Source organism: Anoplophora glabripennis, unplaced genomic scaffold (genome assembly GCF_000390285.2).
Source record: "Anoplophora glabripennis isolate ALB-LARVAE unplaced genomic scaffold, Agla_2.0 scaffold317, whole genome shotgun sequence".
Classification (NCBI taxonomy): Eukaryota; Metazoa; Arthropoda; class Insecta; order Coleoptera; family Cerambycidae; genus Anoplophora; species Anoplophora glabripennis.
In genome coordinates this window covers 320,827-327,950 of record NW_019416468.1, presented here as the reverse complement: position 1 = coordinate 327,950, position 7,124 = coordinate 320,827, and positions in this window count along the sequence as shown.

Here is a 7,124-nt window from a genome sequence, read left to right as displayed (position 1 = left end):
AGACGTCATTTATTTTATATTTTGTACAAATGTTTATATTTGTTTATGTGTATAGGCATGCTTAAATAAAAGAGTTTAGGTATACCTACAGATATTTACTTTGTCAAGATATCATTTTGTATCCTTATTTCTGCTGTATAATTTATTATTATTAAAAGGATATATGTAATATTGACCATGCGTAGAAGAAATTATAACTTTATATTATTTTTCAGTAATGTTATTTGTTTTTCATGTACCTACCATTTTAAGATTCATAATCATAACTAACTTTTTCTAATTATCAGTTCGTCATTGTTACCATATTCATGAAGGTCTCAACATTAGAAAATTTCCATTTCAGAAGCGTATTTGAACTATATAAAATGTGTAGCTTTTTTTTAATGCTTCTGATATTGTTTTGTGATATTTTTATTTGTACGATGAATGGCAAAATTCATAATCCATATTAGAAACTTTTTTCAGTGGCTTCTCAAAAAGAAAGAAATTCTTAGTAAAAGTTGCCGCATCCCCAAACTAGAAGAGCATATTTATTTTTTTTAATATACAATGTAACTTTTTTTAGTTCGAATTAAGTCATTCACAATACAAATAAAAATATCACAAAGGAGTATTAGAGATATTTAAAAAAATACTCACACTATTTATACTATTTCAAAAACGCTTTTGAAATGAAAATGATCTAAAGTTGAGAGCATTATGAGAACAATATGGTAATCAAATTATTATGTTACTCAAACATTTCTGAAAATATACTGAAACGTAAAACAAAAATATCGAGGGCATAAATGGAACATAAAAAGAATGTTACTGAAACCAATTTTTTGAAACGTTTCATTGGAAACGTATTTTGGGGAGGACATCTTGGGCTTCTAGAACGTTACCAGAACGTTGCATGGGTTTTTTATGAAACGTTTCAATAAAAATGGAAACGTTTCTGAAACATGTCAGAAACTGAAAAATGTTTAGTGGGTATCGCTGTCATCATTAGAGTATTTTGTCTTGTTTTGTTTAATCTTGGCATTTTCTAGTTCTACTAAGTATTTTTATTATTTTTCTTGATGTTGTATGGTGTCATTGTGTTTATCGAGTGTTTTTTTCCTCAAGTGGTTTATTATAGACGTACTCTTAACCACAACCAAACTTTTCTTGAATGATATCCTGTTGCGAGGCTACCTCGCTTATATGAAATTATCTTTAATGCACATGCTCAGTAACATTGATATAATTTTAATTTATTAATTAATATAAAAGTTGATATTGTTCTATAAATTTAAATATATAAATTCTATAATTCTTTTAGTTTGAAACTTTCTAATATTGCCAGAATATCACACTATTTAAGGTCATGACAAAGAAGCCATTTTTTTGAAACTTATGTCGAAAATACATGAGGTCGAAAATCGATCTAGTAAAAATATTGAAAAATCCTTTATGACAATGTCCACTATGGGGTTGCCTATTATTTGGCGTATGTGACGTCACTACAAAAAACGTCTATGGTCACCTTGACAACTATGGGTGCGTAAATTTTCAAAATATTCTGTACAGAGATACTCAAAATATTATAAAAAATCGAAAATATTATTTTGATTTTAACACCCTGTAGAACGAAAAAGAGCAATAGTCGAGTAAGGCATATTCAGTTCAATTGTCATATTTTGACGTCAGCAATCTTTTCTTATGGTGTGTACCATTATTCATGAATCACCCTGTATATGAAACTGTGTCGTATTTTGCGAAAACATGCCGATAACGCTGATATAACTAAGGTTGTAGATCTAGATTTCGACAGGAACCTTCACAAAATTACAAATATTGCATAAATGTTGGTATTCCTTGAAGTGACGAATTCAAATTCGATCACAATTTTGCTGTTACTTATTAGAGGGCGCTACTTGCGGCACAATATTTTATAAAAGCTTCGTTTCAACAGGCACGAGAATTGGTTTCGAACCGGACGGAGACTGAACAGAACGAAATTCGCTTTCCAACAGATATACAGGGTGTTACAAGTTCGTTTCTCACTACAGGAATCTCGGAAATGGTAAGAGATACGAAGTAGTTTACATGGGGGCTAAGTTGCATAATCAGGGGACCAACATTATGCTTTTAAAAAATTAAGGCTAACATGGTTAGTATTCGAAATACTTGAAAAAACCGATATTTTGGAAATCCGTTTTTGTTTCATTTCAGCCTTGTTTGAGGTGATATTGAAAAAAGAAGCACACTTTTTCACGGCAACTTTTTGCCCTCTGTCGAATGGTATAATCAATTTTTATATGTAACGTTTCGTCTCTCCAGGACCATCATCAACTTCATTTTTTTAAATACGACTGGAAATTTTATTACATTTTTTGCAAGCATTCGTGACTTCCAATACTGTACTGTCAGCCCGAACCAGATATGTAGACGTTTTGTTTTTAAAAATTCATCTGAAATGTATTCGTTCCTAATTTATCTAATTTTTCTTTTATTTCTGTGTTTATTGAATTATCGTACATTCTAAGTGTAGTTAGATCCTGACTATTTCTAATTTAGCCGTCAATTTTCTAAAAAACCATAAATTACCTTTTTTCCCATTTTTTAAATTCGTGTAAAAGATGAAAAAAAAATTCCAAAAAGTTGCAGCAGCATGTTATAGGAAATTTATTCCAGTTTCCGAAACTGCTCTTCAATTCTCTGTACGACCATTTGTCGCCGAGATATCGATGATTGAAGACAAAAGGATCCTTTTCCATTAAAAGTCCGATATTTCGATGAAAAATGGTCGTATCGAAATTAAAAAAAAAGGAAACTGACGCTGAATAAACAAGCTAACTGGTACATGCAATGGCTTAGCTGAAAAAAATTCCAAGTCCGTGGACTTTCCGAGTCCACGGACCAAAAAAAAAAATGCAAAATTTTTTTGTTGCGCTATTTCTTACAATTGCATGATAACCTTAGGTCCTAAAAAATTTCGACCGAAAGATCTAAAAACTAGAATCTTAGACTTGCAAAATGCTTTTTTTTTAATTCCCGATACGACCATTTTTCACCTAAATACAGTCTGTCAAAAATCACGGAATAATTTCGAAAATTCTTTTGACCCTTTAATTTTTTGCATTAGTTTATAATAATAACGAGCGTTCAAATAAAAACGTGGTCGAAGTTGGCTCTGACACATTGGACGTAGGGCGTAGCTTATAGCGACCAACTTAACCTCATTTCTCAACGAGCTGTATAGCAGCTGTCAGTTTCAATATCGTTAATGACTATATAACTTTATTTTAAAGAATAATCGTGATAACAATAACAAACAATTAAAGGAGCTGCGGAAAGTGTCCCCCTCCTTGTTATAACAATAAATTAAAGCAGCTGCTGAAAGTGTCCCCCTCCTTGTTCCAAGCACTTTTCACACCTGTTCCTCAAAGAATTAAAGACATTTTCTAAGATGCTCGGGGTATTGTTAATTTCACGAATCTTGTCTATAAGTCGAGCCTGCAGATGGTTTAAATCAGGAATAGGCAGTTCAAAAATAGTGTTTTTAAGGTAAGGCCACAAAAAGAAATCACACGGCGTAATATCACATGACCTCGGTGGAAATTCATGTTCAGCATTGAGACTTATTAGTCGATTTTGGAAAACTTCCCTCAACATATTCATCGTCTCGCCTGCCGTATGTGCCCTTGCGCCATCTTGTTGAAAGTAAAAGTTTGTAATTTCGTTTTCTTCCAGCTGGTTAACAAAAGGAGCGATAATTTCTTCTCTATACCTTTGCGCAGTAAGAGTACCATTAAAAAAAATAGGTCCATAAATCCTCCTTCGATTGAGAGCACACCAAACTCCAATTTTTTGAGCGTGTAGAGGGCCCTCGACAAAAAAGTTATCTGGTTTTTCAGAAGACCACATTCTCATATTCTGTGAGTTTACGTAACCACTTAAATGAAACCAGGCTTCATCAGAAAAAAAGGTGATATTATGAAGTTCACCGTAGTTGTTTAAAAACCATTCACAAAATACAGCCCGTCGCGGAAAATCAACTTCATGAAGTTCTTGCTGACAAGTTAAACGATAGGAGAACAAACGCAAATCTTTTTTTAACACTGTGTGGCAGGTACCGACTGATACTCCCACCATTTGTGATAAAACACGTACAGAAGTTCTTGGCGCATTTTCCATTATTTGTTGGACATTTTCTTTTAATTCTTCAGTCCGCTTTTTAGGTCGGCCGCTTCCTTCTTTTCTTGTTACACTGCCCGTTTCACGAAAAACATTAACACAACGCTGAACTGCACTTTGAAAAATTTTGTACTCAACAACGCCGGGAAATTGATTTTGAAATTCTATGAAACATTCCTCAATAGAATACTTCCATATTCCATCAATCTTGCGTCCATTTCTAAAGTAGGACTCTATGATAAACACTTTTTGTTCTTGAGAAAACACCATTTTAAACGCTTTTTAAAACGAAAATATTCAAATTGATAGCGGCGATATAGCGCTTTGACAGATGACGTTTAAGTTCATTTGCTATACGCTACGCCCTACGTCCAAATTTTCAGAACCAACTTGACCACGTTTTTATTTGAACGCTCGTTATAACAGTTTGTACTATTTGGGCCTGTAAGTAAACCAAATGAAAGTATCAAATATCTTAAAGGTGGTTTAAGAGATACCCTGATAGTCCATTCGACCCACTCTGTACAAATAAAATTACACCCATTGACGTAATTATAATCAAATTCGAGGCCCGTAAACAATGAGCGTCAACAATATCGGCGTTTTCATTCATTTAACGCGTCGCTTCGCCTTAAACCTTATTAGGTTTCATTGATTGGCAGGGACGAACCGTAATTGCTTGGCAATTGAGGAAATATAAAAATAAAACTGTGTAACTAATAAGGGTTGAAAAACAGCCGATCACATCGAGCGTGTCAATTTCACTCGTTTATTTCTACACTGAATTCGGATCGTATGTATCGTGAGGGAAAAAAGATGAATTTTTCCACTCGTTACCGTTTGATGTCGGGAAAATCTTTGTACTGGGTTGGAGGTAGGTACAAGTACAAACAATTTTTAACATCTTCTGATGTTCGACGACCCAATTTCTATCCGATGATGTGAAAGAAATATTTATTTGAAACGCGAACGCGAAGTTATTTTTGTACCTATCTCCCTCCGTAAGGATTACAAGTTAAAAATGCCAGTGGCGTTCAACGCTTTTTTTATTGGCGCAGAAAGAGAGAGATATTCTAATAAATAATACGTCTTAACCATAGGCGTGCGTAGGAGAAATTGGGAGGGTCGGTGTGTACCACCCCGCCCCCCATTTCTTTGCTCGCGTTTAGACTTTTTAACCAAATTTGCCCAAAAGGTATAATTCTAACCTGACCTCCTAATTTGTGACACCCTGTTGGCTATGGGTTTTCTTAAATGATTAAATTTTAAAGTTTCACAAAAAAAACGAGACATTCACCTTTTGCGGCCATGAGATTAAAATGTCACAATCGCAGTGAAAACATAAATAGTTCTTGATTATAGCATAAATTACAACTATATTGGTGATAAGAATAATCAGTTAGTGTTGGTAAGCATTTTATGTAAACCATGTTGTGACGAAAATATCGATTTGTTATTTTTATCAGAATCGTATTATTTAATTAACAGGCCCCACCATGGGCGACTTACCGATATAAATTTGATTTGATTCTTAAAAAAAAAGGTTACGCAGACACCGACTTACCGACATAACAAAGATAATAATACTAGATCTTTATTCTGGGGTGGGTCATGCACATTCCCGCCCCTAGGTACGCCCATGTCCCCAACCTTTTCTAAATAAATAAATTTAATTCCGACGCCACATGATATAACTTAAAAGATGAGATATACCTGCCTATACGGGCTGTTTAAAAAAATATGCCACCGATACCTTGTATCTCCGCCACTGGAGTATCTACATTTTAGAAAAAGGCCTCAGATTTGCGACAGCGTTTACATGTGCCCAATTTCAAATTATTTCACTTATTAGTTTTTAAATTATTTAAAAAAATTAAAAATATTTTTTTAAGTATAAGTGTCCTAGATAAAAACTTTATATATGAAAGATTTCCCTTAAAATTCACCAATAGACCAGGGTCGATAATTTTTGAAACAAAAAAAAATTATAGTGGGATGAAACCCATTGGAAAAGAAAGAGAATATAACAGAAATGAAAGGAAAAATAATTTACGGGCGATCTGAGGTCGGGAAGGGGAAGGGGGTGAGTTTTTAAGGGTAAAAAACGGTTTCCCTTGATTTCCGGAAAAACTACAAGTCTTATGGAAAAAAGTTAAATGGCAAAGTTGTAGGTAATAAAAAGATCTACAACTTTTGTATTTACACTTTTTTCACATAACCTCAAAATTTATGTGAAAAATTCAAATAACCAAGTTTTTGGTTTTTTATTTTTATCTTTTACAAAAAAATTTTTTTTTCACGAAATTTGGTGAAAACTTACCTATTTATGTCCCAAACACGCTGTAATTTTTTTGATTTGAAATATTTATTTTTTCACCTTATTTTTACTTAATATCGAAAAAGCACCCTAATTTTCAATCGAAAATTCTCACGTCAAAATATCTGCTTTTTTAAAAACGTCGGTGGGCTTTTTCTTCGTTGAAATCTCTACTTTCTGATGGTGAAAAAAAATATACATTACTATGGTAAGTTTTCTCAGGAAATGCAAAGAAACGAAAGAAGATTCTACAACTTTCTCAAAATATTGTAGATGTCTTATTAAATATTAACTTTATTAACTTATTTGGTTGTTAATTATAATAGTATATTTCGACTTGTAATTTTTTTGTTTATCAATGTAACATGGAATCTTACGTTTTTCGAGTAATTAAAGTGTAAATTTTAATAAATAGCTCAAAATTGTACATAATGATTAGAAAAAAATTTTCGGATTCTAGTTCGTTTCTTTGCATTTCCTGAGAAAACTTACCATAGTAATGTATATATTTTTTTACACCATCAGAAAGTAGAGATTTCAACGAAGAAAAAGCCCACCGACGTTTTTAAAAAAGCAGATATTTTGACGTGAGAATTTTCGATTGAAAATTAGGGTGCTTTTTCGATATTAAGTAAAAATAAGGTGA